This window comes from Misgurnus anguillicaudatus, chromosome 4, assembly GCF_027580225.2.
Source record: "Misgurnus anguillicaudatus chromosome 4, ASM2758022v2, whole genome shotgun sequence".
Taxonomy (NCBI): Eukaryota; Metazoa; Chordata; class Actinopteri; order Cypriniformes; family Cobitidae; genus Misgurnus; species Misgurnus anguillicaudatus.
Genome location: NC_073340.2, coordinates 13,237,138 through 13,255,178, shown reverse-complemented (window position 1 = coordinate 13,255,178; position 18,041 = coordinate 13,237,138). Strand labels below are relative to the sequence as shown.

Sequence of the window (18,041 nt, the reverse complement as noted above, 5' to 3'; positions counted from 1 at the left end):
ATAAAATCGCTTTTTACTTAGTTCTGTAGTGGCGCTTCTGACCTGTAGGCGGCGTATTTTATGTATTTTACGATCGTTTTAAATGCTACTAATATGGAACAAATAAAACCTCACCCAGACGTGAGCTTCACCCACGTTTATTTAATATATTGGTTTTATTGCCTTTATATTTTCACAGTAAAGCAGACCTGTTGAGGTCAACAATGAGCACGAAGAACGCAATAAGACTCCGCAGACCAATCAAAGTATCGCGAGAGCGATGTCAAAGTAAAGTTACGGCATTACTCTCGCGATACTGTGATGTAACACCGTTCGGTCTGCGCAGCGCCGAGTGAAATCGAAAACTTTGGGATAGTTCTCACCAAATTGTAGTCAAAAAGCAAACAATGAAATGACGTATTAATATACATTCAAAATCATCATTAACTCGGCAAACCCGAGCAATTCCAAAAATAAGATGTATGAAAACTCACCGTAAGCACTACAATAATAGCGCATGTGAATTTAAAGCGCGTCTGTTTGTCTTAACTGTGTGTTTCAAATCGTTGCTGGTTAAACTGGGATCTCTCAGGTGAGTTTTCATCATGAAACGGTGTTTCCTGTACGTGTGAATGTAACAAATGTGTGTTCAATACTGCGAGTGTTTCTTTTTTTATATAGCGGATCTGTATTGTCTGTTGATCATTGCAACTTTCTGCTTATCTGAATGGATACAGTTGCATCTACTCAGGCAGGCGATGCTGCTGCATATGGTGTGATTTTACTAATGCTCATCTGTGCATGATTATCTCTGTGTGCTATCTGTATACGTGTGAGAGATGTCGTGTAATGTCAGATGTTAGCAGATTAGCATCAATGCAGAGCTTCATCACCGGTTGTTTAACAGGACACCAGATGTAAATACAGTAAGAGTAATGAGAGACACATTAGTTTAAGACTGATAATACATCAATTTAATGCAGTACTTTGACGTAAGGCCTTGGCTAATGGCTGTTGAAGATGTGTTACAGTAACATTAGTCTCTTGGTTGTTTGGTAAAAGATTTGCAGATGATTTGGTTAATTTCCACTCCAGTTAATATTTCTTAGGGTGGGTTAATGTTTAAAGATACATTTCTAGGCAAATATCAAGAAGTCTTGGCTACAAAAACACAGTTGAACTTGTTACACCTTCATAAACTGCTCACTTGTCATGTTGTTGTGTAAAGTGGGGCAAGTTGTCACAATTTGAGAACCTGCTGTTGAAAAGCAAAAACCATCATGAAACAAAACAACTCATGGCACAACTTAAACATGTCGCTGTGGTTGTATTATACACTTTCACTAGTTTACTCAAGAACTATCAAATATGAAAAAATACATTTTAAGACACTTTCAAGAAAATCAGCGCTTAAAAAAAACTTTTGAGTTTTACCTCTGAGATGTAGCACTTGTGACAACCAGCCTCAGTCTCCCACTATATCTTATATAAAAAATATAATGTTAATGTGATCTATGAAAGAAATCCATGCATGTAAATGTATGATTGCTGAAATAAGGTGTATAAGAAACCTCCTCTTAACACAGGACTCCCTGTTTCTGGTTTTGTTGACAATGGAGTGTTTGTCTGGATGGTTTCGATGCTGGCGTGTCTCAAATGACTAATGACTAAATGTAATTAGGATTATGCAGGAGACATTTATTAAAACTGCTGGAGGACTGGAGCTCTATAGAGATCTCTGGGTACTGCACATGTCTCAGGTGTAGCCTATGTGCTAGAGACACATCTGTGTAGTTTGCACCTAAGACCTAAGAATAGTTACTAAGTGAACAAAATGTTTTATTGTGTTAATGTCTCTGCACACCTCTCTCTCTCTCTCTCTCTCTCTCTCTCTCTCTCTCTCTCTCTCTCTCTCACACACACACACACACACACACACACACACACACACGCTTGTGTTTTTTTGCTGTGTGGTCTAGGCGTGTTGCCGTAGATGTTGACGCTCATATAACCAAGAACTCCTGGCTGTTTATGGAAAATATGAGCCGTGCCATCTGTGTTGACACATGTGCTCCTAATATAGAGTTTTACTGTGAAAGTGCGGTGCTGTTGATTCATGAGTTTCTCTGTGGATAGTTTCAGTATTAATAAGATGTGTTTTGTGTTGCATAATCTCACTTGTTACGTTCATTTTAGTGATTTTGTATTTAATGGGTGGTTTCCCAGACAGGGTTTATCTTAGTCCCAGACTACAATGTTTGAGCTGCCTTAATTTAAAAACCTCTTTTACTACAGACGTATCTTGACATATATCAGTGCCATGGTGTTTTATCTCAAAATGCAGTAATGTGTCCTCTCAGTCCTTGATTGGCCAGCTAATCTGTGCGTTGTAATTGAATACGCCTGAATACCTCTGAAGTCAGCAGGAAATGTGACGCTCCTTACCATGTTTGAAAGATTCGCTTACAATGCAGTGCTAACAGGAGTTAACTTACAGGCTGTGAGTCAAAGCAGGAGGAATTATGATAATGCTGGTCTTTACTACATCACCAATCCCAGGAAGTAAACTGTTGTCTACAATCCGTGTGTTTGTTGTAGGGCTGTCACTTTTTATTCGATATTCGAATTCATACATGACGTGAAATATCCGTATTCGAACTATAAATAAACCATCCGGTTTTTAAAATGCCATGTGTAGCGCATTTTTTACAGTAACACCTCGTAATAGGAAGGAGGCTTGAGAGTGAGACCGACGACGGCAACTGTGCGCAAGAAAGGGAATCAAATTTGACCAACATGAACCTAATGTGCATGTCAAGATAGAATTATAGTTTCTATATAAAATGACATACTATTGTTTATAGTGTTAAATATTATAGCAAAATAAAAAGCTTGTGTTAATACGTTCGCATTATGAAATTAGCATGTATGAAGATAATTTCATCATTTTTACAACGCAATGTAAACTTTATATTAAACAACAACAGCATTGTCTTGTAAATGGATTTGAAATGATCATGTGCTAAAAACGGTCAAGCAAACAGCATGCGCAGAGATAATGTACTTGTCAATGACGGCTCACAAACGCGTGGGATAGGCTATGTATGTGTGCTTGTTGTCAATGAGATTACTTCTCAAAAACACGCTCAAGCACGGGATATGTGTGCTTGTCAATGACGGCCATTAAATCCGCGGAATTATCCGCCGAAATCTGCGGCCGCGAATTTCGTTTGGGCTTGGCTATATGTCTTACTCCTGCTGCTGTTTAAGTTGTCACGTTATTGTTTGTACCTGTTCTGAGTAGTTTTTTTTTTCATATAAGTTGTTATTCATAAGTTGATAACCTGCTGTTTCAGACATTAAGTAAAAAAAGTATTCCAATCCAGACAGTCCTGTTTATGACTGTCATTGTTAATAAATTTGTGATTAAATCTTTACGGTGTTTTTTTTTTCTTTTTTATGCGTGCAGGGGGCATCTAGATATTCAAATATATTCGGATGCATTGCATGATATTCGATATCCGTTCGAACCTGACTTTTCTAAAAAGTGACAGCCCTAATTTGTTGTAGTCCAAGAAAAGAGATTTACGTTGGAGACGATAACTCGCATCATCGTTTACTTTGGTGTTTGTATCTTTTGCATATTGTTACTAATTTATACACACCAAAAGGAAATGTAAAGTCATGAATCGGACCATAGGTGCTCTTTAACTTCTGTGTTAAGAACTCTGGTGTTTTACAATTATCATAAGCTTTTGTTTAAGGTGAAGTGTTTAATTATTTTAATGCTAAAATAATTCTATCCATGCTAAATATATAGGAAGTCTACTTAAAAGTAATTTATCTTTTGATTTGCACAGAAGTGACACACAGAGAATATTGATAGGACGGCAATTGCACATGAACAAGTGAGAAAATACTCAAATTGTACATATTTTAGTCAGGTTTTACAATATAGCAGATCTATTTTTTTGTTTATCTGTAGAAGTGGTCCAGTCATTTTTTTTTTTGCAATGAGATAAGAAACATCTAAAACAGATCTTTCGCACTCCTTCTGCCGTTGTCTGATCAATACAGTCTGACCTTGCTTATCTCATTCCCCATTTTTCAAAGCTTGTCCTTCAAAAAGGGCAGTAAACATGTCAAATATTGGCGAAAAAGGAGGCCTTTATTGGATTTGGTTTCAATTTTGATTCCACTTCTGAGTTGGACAAAACATCATAAGTCAAGATGTGCTCCAAATGACAAACCAATAACTCAAGACTCTGACCTGTTCAGTTGATTTGAGTCATAAATTCATGTGTTCACAAATCAGATATGACCTTTGTTGTGTGCAACCAGTTGTGGTCAGCACATAGTGATGTGTGTTGTTTATTGCCTAAAACATTGTTATTTTGCACATCTGTTGCTTGATAAAAGTGGATCTTCAACCTACAATGTGTGAGTAGAGTCAAGGCTGTTATATTGAAAAGAAGAAGAGTTTAATGTGCCATATAAGGACTGTTTTTAGGGGTTGCCTCAATCTGCCAAACAGAAAGTCCAACATCAAGACTTTAAACCTTGAATAAATGTGTGGCTTTATGTCCAGTGATGAAATCATTGATCTTCTTGAAGCAGACAGTGTTGGAAAGGATAAACCCTGTGTTTCCCTGAAGACTGCTATTGAGTGAATGAAACCTTACACCAGCACTAAACAGTGGAAAATCTCTCTTGAGCACATTAGACTAAAGAGTCATTTTATCTAATAATAAATGCTGTATTTCATCAATTATCATTTTTCAAAGCTCAAGCAAACCAAACATCTTTTCTTGTGCTGAGCTATATATGATGAATAGCAGAATGTTTGCGCGCGGGTGTGTGTGTGTGCGCATGTGTATGTTTTTGATTGATGTACTGCTCCTGTAAAGTATTTAGTCTATAATGAAAGCAGCTCTCTTTACTGTGTGGTTTGTTGGGCTGATTGCTGAATCGGGGGGTTTCCGGTTTGTCCGTGTAAACTTGGCTCTTGTGTGTTATGCTAATGTAGTTTCAGCTTATGGAATGCTTGTGTCTAGGAGGTTTGTGGAGGACCGACAGACACCCATTCATTCATTCAATGGATCTATTGTGCCGTGTGATTTCTGTTTTGCAGCGTTGCTAAACGTCTTATTCTGACCTGTTGCTTCTTAGCTGAACACTGAACTTACATTTCACCTCTGAGTTGTTAGTATGTTTTAAAATCGAGCTGAGCGGTGTTGGGCTGTATCACAATAGTGATTGTATTTTGGTATTTTGACCAGCGGTCTGCTTATAAGTTTCTAATGAAGAACCTAGACGCCTGATGTAATAAATAAAGTAAACCATAAGGTTGTGTTTTACCATGAGTAGACACAATACAAAGTCAGAGGCGTGTGTGTTAAAATGTAGATTTGTTCAAATAGAATGAGAATTTGACGATGACACGATCAGATTTATAGACACTTTTTAGTAAAATTTTATTGATATAGCACTTTTTACAATTTTTTTATTGTTAAAAAACAGCTTTACATTAATAAAAGCAGGATAAAACACAGAAAAATCTGTGAAGCCGATAAGAAGCAGAGCACAGCGGCCAAGATTAAACTGTACTAGCGAGCGTAGTAATGATGTAATGTATAGAAGAGAGTTCTAGTTAAGCCAATGCCAGCTGACTCCCTAGGGTTTGAAAAAAACTCCTAGTAGAAAAACACTGTGTGGAAAAAGTCCAAGGTACGAAAAAACCCTTGAGAGAGAGCCAGACATAGGTGATTCTATAGATAGAGGATATGCTATATATTATGGAGGACTGGGAGTGCAAAAATTATAAATAAATACATGTACAAACATAAATAAATAAATACAAAAATAAATATGCAGAGAAATATAAAAAATAGACAGAGAAATATAAAATAAAAATTTGTATTAAAATATTTTTAAAACATTTATTTATTTCTGTATTTAATTATACATTTTTATTTATTCTTTTATTAATTTTCACATTTATGTATTTATTTATATATTTATGTGAACATTTAATTATTTAGCCAGACCTTCAATACTGAAGGTCTGGTGTTTTTCGCTGCTTTTTCTGGACAAAGCCCGTCCACAAGCTGTTTGACCGACATGTCAAACAACCAATCACAGTTTGTTTCGTCTAGCGTCACGTTTCGACTCCTCACAATAACGAGCCGGCTGGCAACAAGTCAGTTATTGAAATAACCAGAATTAATAACCATCGAATAGCATCTAAATAAACAACATTACTCACCGTAGAACAACGTTGTGCACTTCATCAACAGCCACACCAATGAGACGCTCCCGTTAAATGTCTGTTTGAAGCATATCTCTCCACTTTTTAACACATACAAGTAGGGATGCTCCGATCGATCGGCCACCGATCGGTATCGGCCGATAATGGCATTAAATGACTCGATCGGTGCTCGCTAAATCTGCCGATCTCATAAACCGATCTTTCTGTTTACTTTTGTCATCAAAAGGATCCTGAATGCGGCTGCAATTAAAGACATTTTTTACGTAGCGCAAGCATTTTTACAACCTGTTGCTCATGTGCGACGTGCAGATTTGTATGTCTCTCTTTGCCTTTACAGAGATATGCGTATTGTCTATGAGGACGCGCTCCGGTCAGCAGCGCGAGGCGTCTTCACATCCCCATCAAACAGCGTATACAACACATATCTATCACGGACTATTGCATCCTCATGCCAAAAGTTTCTTATTTGCATGCTTTTTAAAGTTTTGAGCGTTTAAACTTTTATTTTCCTCACAGCTGCTTGTCTGCGTTCAGCCGCCCACACACAGCAGCCTGTCATCAGTGCACGTGAACAGAGCGATCTCTTTCTCACGTCTTAAAGCTGCAGTAACCTAATTCATTTCTCAATAAAATCACTCTCTGCTCTTGACTAAAGAATTTTTATACTTCATACGAATGCGTGTATATTTAATTAATACAGTAAAGTCTGTGAAGTGTTTTATTTTCAGTACTTTTAGGAGACATAAGCCTTTTTAAAGCCATATTAAATTTCTCTTTGCAGAATAAATATTTGTTGTGCTTATTTATTTGAGTCTCTATTAAAACAATAATATACCTAATTACTGCAAGTAATATAACAAAGGCAACATCCGTGGTATTATTTTATTTAGAAAAAATGTAACATTTACAGTCATCAAAGAGCTTGCATATCAGCTTTAAAAAAATCGGTATCTGAATCGGTATCGGTATCGGCCGATCACGAAGATTACAAATCGGTGATCGGTATCGGCTGCAAAAATCCTGATCGAAGCATCCCTACATACAAGCAATTCAGGAGAACCGAACTTTTTGACTTCACTAACTGCCTCAAGCAAAACTCTTGGACGTCTTTTAGAGAGTCTATGCTGCGAACTTTGCATATTTTTGAGAATCCAATGTTTAGCTGATCATGATAACTGGTAGGGGTGTAACGGTACGCAGTGGGGAACCTTCAGGGCCTTCTACGCCTTCAGAGAAGGCCTAAAAAAATTAATAAAAATATTTTTTATAATAATACTAATAAATAATAAAGTATTCAATAAAAATATGTTTTTACATGTTTAAATTTATATTTAATTTAATTTAATACATGTAATATATTTTCTCTCATCTATGTTCTAACGTTAAGCTTACTGTCAGGTTCATATCCAATCAGAATCGTCTGTCTCTATTAAGGCCCGGTAAACTGGCTCATTCATTGGTTAGGACTTCAAGAATCCCAAGGAAGGCCAAGCTATGTGTTTTGGTGTGGAGAGTGATGGGCAAATCGACCAATCACGCTTTGATTTCAAGTGGGCGGGTAAAAAACAAAGCATTGTAAGCCTTCATGAAGTCCTAATCGTGCAACAAGCTGGATGCGAGCTGCCGTAAAACACCAAAGAAGAAGAAGTCCTAATCATAGACCGTCTAATGGCCCGAATCTCTGCAGTGAGAATGGTTGAGGTAAATGGCAGAAAACGTGATTGACGTTGTGGCTAGTTTGATAGGGCTGAGGTAAAAACGAAATTACTTAAGCAGGTACTCGTGAAGAGCACAGCCAAGAGATGCGCGTGCAGCTGCGCTGCGCATATCAGACGTGAACACGAGAAAAATAATGGGTTTAATTATACTTTCACTTCCTGACAGTTTTACTTGAGGATAGTAATGACTGCAGGCGACGCCGAATTACATACAATATAATTACCTAACTAAATCTCAGAGAATGCAAAAACATTCACCGGGGCTCGGGCTAGGGATTTTGCGAGCCCGCAAAATATAACAGTTATAAGCCACAAGGAGGTGCACTGAGAACGCAGGGTGCTATATTTCCCCTTATGAAAAAAGACTAACAAGCTATCCTACAGCTAAATATATATTTACAAAAAACAAAAATTAAATGCAAATTTACAGAGCAGCAGAGTCTGTATTTGTGTTTATCAGTTAGATTAAAGTAATTTTAAACTTTAAAACTGCATTTAAAGGCAAACGATGCCTATTCTGTAATTTAACTTTGCGTGCTCAGAATTTTTACACGTTCACTGTATGATTTAACGAAATACGAATAGCCTAGTATTATATTCTGAATTTTAAAATTTATGAAAAACAAACTACTCTCAATTTATTTTGGTGTTTTTTCCCCCATGCTCACTTGTCTCCATTTTCCTGTTTTTAAGAATTAAGGCGGTGTAGTAAGTAGAACCTATCCATTAAATTTGTGACTTTCATTTATTGCGCCATGCGTAATTGCGCATGGAGAGGCATTTGCACTTCATTGCATATTTTGAAGGCCCAGCTGAAGTACTCACGGTTCGCCACTGACGGTACGTGTATTCGAACCGGACCGTTTCGGTTCAGGGCTTTCGGCACGGTGCACACGTGCACCGAAAGGCCCAATGCATTTTGTGTGCGCCTGTGCGGAACATAATACGTGCGTTTCCGCACGAACATATTAAGTGGCGGAAGTCTCCGCGTTCAGCGCAAGTCTTCTGTCAAACATATAACATAATTCGGCCCGCAAAAAGATTTTTATTTACTTAGTTGTATATCCGTTTGATTATTGATGTAAACGTTTACGTGTCGTATCTAAAAGCGCATGTTAAACGCGTGTCAACGCGCTGCTTTGTTCTTTCAAAAGTGCGTGAGAGGATGCACGTCTTTCGTTGCTACGCATTCATGAGACGCGCTTTCTGTGACAGCAAGAATAAGGAATGCGTGATCAGATTTTTCATCTGCATATCACGTCAATCATATCATTGTCACAATGCGATCAGCTGGTCGGGACAGAGAAAAGCTGTAACCCGGGCTTACTCCGCTGTTACTCAGCTGCGGAGGGGTTCGTAAGTAAAGTCACAGCTTACATTGACAACACAAGCAAAGATTAGGAGAAACGTGCAAAAGATCAAAGATGGCTATGTATGCAGCTCACTAATCTCAAAATGAGTGTATAATAAGTATATCATCATGTTGCTTGCTATGCAGTTACACATAGAGCAGTAATATTATTTTTATACAGAGATGGTACATAGCCAATTCAATTCTGTTAAACAATCCAAAATAAATCAAAACAGAAAATTTTAAGTGGCAAAAATGTAGGCTAATAGTTCATAAATGTATTCAGGAATTGAATTTGTTAGTTCAAGGTTTTAGTAGAAAAAGTTTAAGAGAAGGTTAAGAGAAGAGTTACCTTCTGTTATAAAATAATGTAAAAAATAACTTTGCAGTAGTATTTTATTTATTATTTTTTCATTTTATATATATTTTATCTGTTATATTTTAATAAAGTGTTTAAAAAAGTGTAAACAAATTGTAAAAAAAAGTTTAAAGTAATAAACAACCTGCAGTTTAATGTTTGCATTTCTCCCTTACTGTACCGAAAATGAACCGAACCGTGGCTCCAAAACCAGGGTTCGCACCGAACCGTGATTTTTGCGTACCGTTACACCCCTAATAACTGGTCATTATTATCCACGTGAACACAACTGATTCTCTTCCTCAATGGAACGTCAGAGCTTTGTTTTCCAGGGACCGAAACTAATCGCGACACCAGCGTCTCCTGGAAATCCGGTTTATTTCAACCAATCAAAAGACGACTTTAGACATTCTCACAGGGTTTCCAGAAAAGTGTACGAAAAACATCAGACATTCAGCCAACAGTTTGTGGGTGTGACGTCTGAGGCTGAGACTACGTTAGGGTTGTGCCGATAGACGATAGTATAGTGTATCGACGATCTTCAGACATATCGCCAATGGCAGGCTTTCATGGCGATAGTCAAGATGATAGTTGGCGAATGGTTATTATTATTATCATCATAGTTTTATATTAACACCGACAATGCATGCATTTCCTCACATGAGGGTTTGTGGGCTTCACTTTACGCGGAGAGCTTGTAAAGAGAGTATTCCTTCTTGCACGTACCTGCACTTAATGCGCGCGTCTTGGTCTCCTTCTACCACTAAATCCAGCGCGCCGCGTCATGTGCAGCTGCGCTTCTCTCTGTCTCACGTGCACGCGCTCTCGCGTCTGTCAGCAGTCTAAACATAAACTAAAGTAGTAATCCTTATTTGTTCAGTTTAATGCGTTTCATGCGAGCTGATGCAAACTTTACTTTTTGTTTAAAATATGACCCGCTGCATTGGCGCCTCTCTCACTCTCGCGTACGTGCAGAGAGCTGCGCTCTGTCCGAAGTCAGATCACTAGGTATTAATCCTGTTTATGATATGCATTTCAATGAGTTGTAGCAACACGTCCCTCGTGTTTAATATATGATTGTGTTTAAAATATGATCACGTTCCGCTGGACCGATGCGTTTAAAAAGGCACCTCATGAGAGCACCACTGCTTGACACGTGTAGTCTTCTGCAACAGCACTAAATAAATGCATTGAATAGTTTGTATGTGCGCGCACGTGTGTGTGCGTGCGCAGATGCATGTTTTTACAGTTATTAAGTATTCATGATAGGGTTTTAATGACGCGCTCGCTTTAATGGCATCAGTTTTAAGAAGGTTGCGGTCATGACTGTGTTACGGTCTTGTTTTTTTTTTGTCCACCCATCAAGTGACTTGTTATAATGAGTAAAAATTAACAAATAAAAAAAAGAGTAAACTACTGCCACGCCCCCCGATAATATCGTGTATCGCCGATCTCACAGGCTGACGATAGGACGATCTGAAAATAGGGCATATCGCCCAACACTAGACTACGTTTTATGAGGCCACAACAGTATATATTTCTTTGTACATGTATTTACCGGTATGTACTTATCTGTAATTATAACAGTCCTCCATATACTGTATATGTGTGTCTACTGTGTGTATATATGTATATATGTATGTATATTAGTGCTGCACAATTAATCGCATCGCAATCGCAATGTCAGCCTGTGCAATTATATGACAGCAAAATGTTGCAATTATATTAAATAAATCCATGTGTGGACTTGTTAACACCAACTTTCTGATAACAGCTTGATGATTTTTCTTGCTGTTTAAAAAAAGAAAGAAAAACTAACAAAAAAGGCAGTGCACGTGTGGCATGCACGTGTGTGGTGTGCGTCGTCACTTGTGTGTGCGCAGCGTGGAAATAACAGAGCGAAGATGGATGCAGAGGAGGTTGACAGTGATCTGGTAGCTAAAAAAAACCTCTACGTCTGTTGTATGGCAGTATTTTGGATTTAGGATTACTGACACTGAGCAATTGCTACATCACGTGGCAGTACGAAAACATTTATAGTTTTACAAATACACATTTTAGCATTATCACTAAACTGTGTGTGTATTTTCCTTAAAACCCATCAAGTTGACTCATGATACCATTTAGTATAATCGCAATCGCACATCGCAATATTAGCATGAATAACCGCAATGGGAAAAATTACCCAAATCGTGCAGCCCTAATGTATATGTGTGTACGTGTCCGTGTATATGTATGTATATATACTGTATGTATATGTATGTATATGTGTAAAGAGTTATATATAACTATATATATAAAATCACTTTTATTTTGTATGCGACTAATAGCGATTAATCTTTGCCCAGCACTAAATGAATACATCATTTGGTGCTTAAATATCAATGCTTAAATATCTGCTCGGTTCCGGACAAGCTAACTATTGCGGGTTAAGTATATTTACAAAAACAAATTATGTAAATGCTTTGTTAGATATGTCTTTAGTTTAGACATAAATTGATCGACTGATTCTCGAACATTGTTTGGAAAATCATTCCAAACCTTAGGGGCAAATTTAAGACACTTTTACCACCTTTAGACACTTTTGATATTCTAGGTATAATTAAATGCGTATGTCATCGCAACAAGAAGCTATCGTTCATCTCTTTGACACGGGGGTTTTAAATGCAAATGAAAAATGTTGCAAACTGGAAGACAGGCAGCGGTTAGGGAGCTCACCACTATCTGTGCTAGGGCTGTAACGATTTATCGTGCAAATGCGTGTTTTCTCAATAAATGAATTTGAATGAATTACGGTGAAATGCCGCCACATCCAAAAGCCAGGGGGGGCGCTCTCGTGCAGAAACTCCAAATGTGCAACTAAGGGTGTCAAGATTTCGAGTTTAAATCGAAATCAATCGAAATTAAGTCACAACCTCAAACTTTGATTTAAAAAATGGAATCATCGATGCTGCCACGCCCCCATCTCACGTCCGGTCGGCTTGCCAAGCGGGGGAAAATAAACTATCAGAAGTGCCTTTAAAAACATCCTCCAGCCAAACGCGATTTTTATTTTAAACATCAGGGATGTAATGCTACAACTCCTTGAAATGCATATCATAAACAGGATTACTACCTAGTGATCTGCCTTCAGACAGAGCCCAGCTCTCTGCACGTGCGCGAGAGTGAGAGAGGGGCCAAGATGCAGCGGGTTATATTTTAAACAAAAGGTATAGTTTGCCTCAGCCTGGATGAAACGCATAAAACTGAACAAATACGTAAGGATTATTACTTTCGTTTATGTTTAGACTTTGGACAGATGTGAGAGTGCGTGCATGTGAGACAGAAGCGCAGCTGCTTATGACGCACCGGTTTTATTTCAGATAATAGGAGTCCAAGACGTGCGCAAGTCTATCTGCGTGCAAGAAGGAATTCTCTCTCTACAAGCTCTCCGTGTAAAGTAAAGCCCACAAACCCCCATACGAGTAAAAGCACGCAATGTGCATGTTAATGTGAAACTATAATAATAATAATAATAATAATAATAATAATAATAAAGGCATATCATTTTTTGTCTTAAAAAAATTCATTTAAAAATCGAGAATCGAATTGAATCGTGACATCAGAATCAAAAATGTAATCGAATCGAGGATTTGGAGAATCGTGACACCCCTATGTGCAACAGAAGAAGTAGCATTACGAACCCTATTCCAGGAAATGTCTACAGGAATATGTATATCGCCATTCTTCAGATTGTTTCAGGTATTTTGAATGATTTTGTTTAATGAGTGTTGCTTTTTTAAATGCACGTTATAAACGACTCCGACTCTTACTGACCAAAATGGCATAGTACTCGCACAAGCTGCGCATGAAACACAGAATCGCGATGCAGATTCGATTTTAGACAGGTCTTTTTAATGGGACACACGATATATCGTTACAGCTAGGGATGCACCGGTTGACCGGCCAGAGATCGGAACCAGCCGGTTTTTGCGCGATCAGCAACCGACCGTTTTTTGTATTTTTTCGGCCAATTTTTCCGGAAGTGCACCCGCGTGCACAGACTACATTTTTATTATTCGCAAACATGTCTTTTGTGTAAAAGCATATCGAAATCTGTGCGCAGGACATTAAGATTGCAAGCTGCAATGTCTGTAAAGGACAAGTTAATCGCGGAGAAACAACAGTAACTCAGGGCTCTCAAGTCTCACGCATTCACAGATACATGCATTTCAGTCAGTGTACACACTCACACCTTGTATTTCTAAGAGACTGATAACTTTTCCTGCTATATACAATTAATGGACGAGGCGCAGGAAAAAATGCTGTAATATTGCAGCTGGTTACCAGTAACTTGCTGTAGATTTAAACGTATGATTTAAACTCATGTTTACTGGCAACATTAACAAGTCTTTGTCTTTACAAAATAAAAAATAACAGCCTTAAAGCATTCTGTGAAACTGAAGGAAGAAAACAGAAAAAGGTTTATGAGGATTCCCAGAATACTTTGCATGAGGCTGTTATTTTTTATTTTGTAAAGACAAAGACTTGTTAATGTTGCCAGTAAACATGAGTTTAAATCATAAGTGTAAATCTACAGCAAGTTACTGGTAACCAGCTGCAATATTACAGCATTTTTTATAAACAAGATTGTGTCTATTAGGACGTTTCTTATGTTATCTTCAATCCATTTTCACCTTAACAACAGTAACTTTAACTTGTTATATATTTAAAACTGTGGTGAGCATTTAGTTAAATCTAATTAGTGAGTGGCAAATTTCCAAAATATATTCCAAAATATATAAAATATATATATTGGTATATTCCAAAAACAATAAAACATAAAGCTGAAAAACATATAAAAATATACTGCCACCATGAAATAAAATGACTCATTCTGTGAAAAGGATTTTCAGTCATACCGCCCACCCCTACTATCCACAAAATCCACCAAAAGCGCAATAACAAATACAATACATCACGTCACATATCTTTATGTCTTTACAGATTCTGGTAAATCATTGGCAGTGTGAATGAACCAAAATCAAACAATTCCCAGACGATTCAGGGTCACATTTTTTGTCTTTTTCCATAATCTGTGTATGAAAAGGGCTTAAATGATGCAATTTTCACTTTGCGTCAACCATTTCTTTAACATAAAAAATAATGGCATGCATAACCTTTGAAATGATCCTGGAGACTGCAAAGGTTTCCAAATGAAAAATTCATTTATGAATAAAACTCACTTTAAAAAACCCTCTGGGCTTACTGCATAGAAATCTGATCCAGATGAACACCGTGTTGTTGCGTCACCGATGGCGTTGTATGGAAAAAACAAGTTGTTCTTTAGTTCTCGATTGAATCTCTCCACGCGTCAACAGCTATTGAAAATACATCACCATGATCCAGTAATGTAAATAATATCGATGGTAGAGTATGATATGGCGTGTTCGATATACATTGATGATTCTTTCAAAGAAACAGATAAACTGTGAGTCAATAAAAGAGTTGAAATAGTTCATGTTGTTTACTGTTATGTGTTTGAAGGTGAAGCAGTCGTCATGACCTCAGGATGAATCTTTGTACTTTCTAAGAATCAATTAAGGCTTAAATCATCAAATAAAGTTCTGTAATGTCGTGGTCTGTTTAAAGAGTAACTAAACCCTAAACCAACTTTTTTTAGTTAATAATCTGTAAGAATGATGCTTTATTAGTGCTGTTCATTGATTTTAGTAAGTTTTTTGACATTTGGATATAAAGTGTTTCAATACCACAATATATGTTGTAAAAACGTCTGAGTGCTGCGCTCTTCAGGTTGAACGGTGGCTACTGCAGCTGAATTTTCCTATTGGATGTTGGGTCCAAAAAGTAACTTGTGACGTAAGCAAGTTCAAGCTCACCACGCCCTTGTTACGATCTCACCACACACTTGGTACGAGCTTAGTTCGTCCCCTCTATCTCCGTTGGGATCTGCCCACTTTTCTTGCATTTTTCAAATATTAACAGTGGGCGGAGTCAGACTCTGAACAGGGGTTTAGTTACGCTTTAAGTTGAAGCACTTAAACCTGGTTAGGTATTCATAGTTGAAATATGATATAATTTCTTAACATCATATTCTCTGTTTTTGTAGTCGTTGTTGCAGATATTGTAACAAACATCTTTTTGTGCTAATGACATTTGTGCTGTGACATCAGTAACTCATTTAAAGCATTTCTAATGCAATAATTCTGTGTAAATCTAAACCAGACAGCTGAAAGTAAATGACATGTGATCCGGGTGAGAGTTATACAGACTTTTGTGTTGTGTCACGCTTTCTGTTTGTGTTGTATAGGACAGGATGTTACTTAAAACCCCTATGTAAATAAAGACTGGTTTAATTCTAAAGATTGGTTCAAAGGGACACTCCACTTTTTTTGAAAATATGCTCATTTTCCAGCTCCCCTAGAGTTAAACATTAGATTTTTATTGTTTTGGAATCCAATCAGCTGATCTTTGGCTGTTTTTCAATATGTGTTCTTCAGCGATCTTGCGTTCTCGTGTCCTTGCTCTACGTCATCATTAACAGTCGAAGTTCATTCCAATTCTCAAGAACGCAAGTACAGAGGATGCATGAAAATACCCGGATGTGTTCTTGATATCGAGGATGCATCGAATGCAGACTTGCGCGCTGAAATCGCTTCACGCCCCAGAAGTCATTGTGGCAAAACAATGGCGGAGGTTAGGTGACCAACAGGAAGATCACACACATCTCAATTCTCATAAGTGCAGTCCCTTGTTCTCGCGACCTTCTGAGTTCGTTCTTCCGAGGTCGCCTGGCAAGTTCGATCTCCACGAGGACGCAAGTCCGTTCTTTGCGTTCTTGGAATTGAGAAACAGCCTTTGGCTCTAGCGGTACCACTTTTAGCATAGCTTAGCATAATCTGATTAGACCATTAGCATCGCGCAAAAGTATAATAACCAAAGAGTTTCGATATTTTTCCTATTTAAAACATGGCTCTTTTAGTTACATCGTGTACTAAGACCGACGGAAAATTAAAAGTTGCGATTTTCTAGACTGATATGACTAGGAACTATACTCTCATTCTGGTGTAATAATCAAGGACTTTGCTGCCGTAACATGGCTGCAGGAGGTGCAATGATATTACGCACTGCCCGAAAATAGTCCCCAGCTATAAGAGGGTATGCATTGACGTCACTTTTCCACGTGACCACCTCGGAGCATGCCCTGTTTAGTGTTAAACGTTCAACAAAATGTCTGGTTTTCATAGCGGATGCTGCGAAAATGCCAGTAAAACTGACTATTAGCAGCTTAAATTGAATTTAGTTGGACTTGTTAGCAGAGGTGGACAATGCTTACTTAAATTAGTTACATTTTCCAAGCATCTGTGCTTTATTAGGGTGTTTGTCCTGGGAAAAAAGTTACTTCACTACATTCTAAAGCATAGAATCATACTGTGTAATCTTTAATATTGCATATAAAAATCTATTTAATACCTAATTACATTAAAATTATGTAATTTTACTTGAGTAAAGTATGTTAATGTAGCCTACTTAAAAATTAAATGTAAAACAAACACTTGTATTTATGAAATGTAATAGATCAAAAATTATGATAATATGCTTTGGAATGTATGTTTTCCAAAGAAAAACACATATAAAATACAAATACTTTTAAGTAGAAAGTAAAATACTCAAGTAGTGTGACCCTAGCAATTTGTCAACCCACCTGTGGTTTGTGGACGTTGGCATGAACGATCTATTTACTTCTCCTTTTGGTGTTTTTTTGGCAGTCTGTATACGATAGCTCAGAATTCTTGTTAATCTGTTTTGTACAGTCTATCGCACAACAGCTTTTTCCATTTAGATTTGTTTCCCCGTGTTTTTGCTGATTTCACAGTGTACACCCATTCTGCCGCTGTGTCTTTTGCCACTCAGTGGGCGTAACCGCAGTCACTTTCGCCGAATGTGACGTCGCATGCATATCCTCTATTGAAAGATACCAAGGGTGCTAAGCTATGCTTAAAGCTATGCTCCAGACCTGGAGATCGGCTGAATGGATTCCAAAACGGTAAAAATGAAATGTTGAACTCTAGGGGAGCTGGAAAATAAGCATATTTTAAAAAAAAAAGTGCAGTGCCCCTTTAAAATCCCGTCAAACACACAGACTTTATGCTTCTCAAAGTTTCTTTTCATAGAAACACGTTTTATTTGGAAATTATCTTATGAAAATATTAGTGAAGTTCAGATAAGTGTCTACTATTGTAGTCCAACGTGATCTCATGAGAATACGTGTGTATTTTTGCGTAAAGTGTGGATGTACCACAAATACATTTACTTACGTTTTTATACACACTGAAACATATCGATGTGTTGACATGACTAAAACAT

At 37.5% G+C, this 18,041-nt stretch overlaps 1 protein-coding gene across 2 annotated transcripts in view; it reads left to right on the top strand.

The window, feature by feature from the left end:
- The first annotated feature begins 334 nt into the window (after positions 1 to 334).
- The window catches only part of sgms1b (sphingomyelin synthase 1b), a 38,073-nt gene continuing 20,366 nt past the window's right edge, over positions 335 to 18,041 (top strand). For both annotated transcript variants that reach the window (XM_055175832.2, XM_055175830.2), the window contains exon 1: positions 335 to 571. The gene's annotated coding sequence lies outside the window, so the exon portion shown is untranslated. The remainder of the gene's footprint in view (positions 572 to 18,041) is intronic.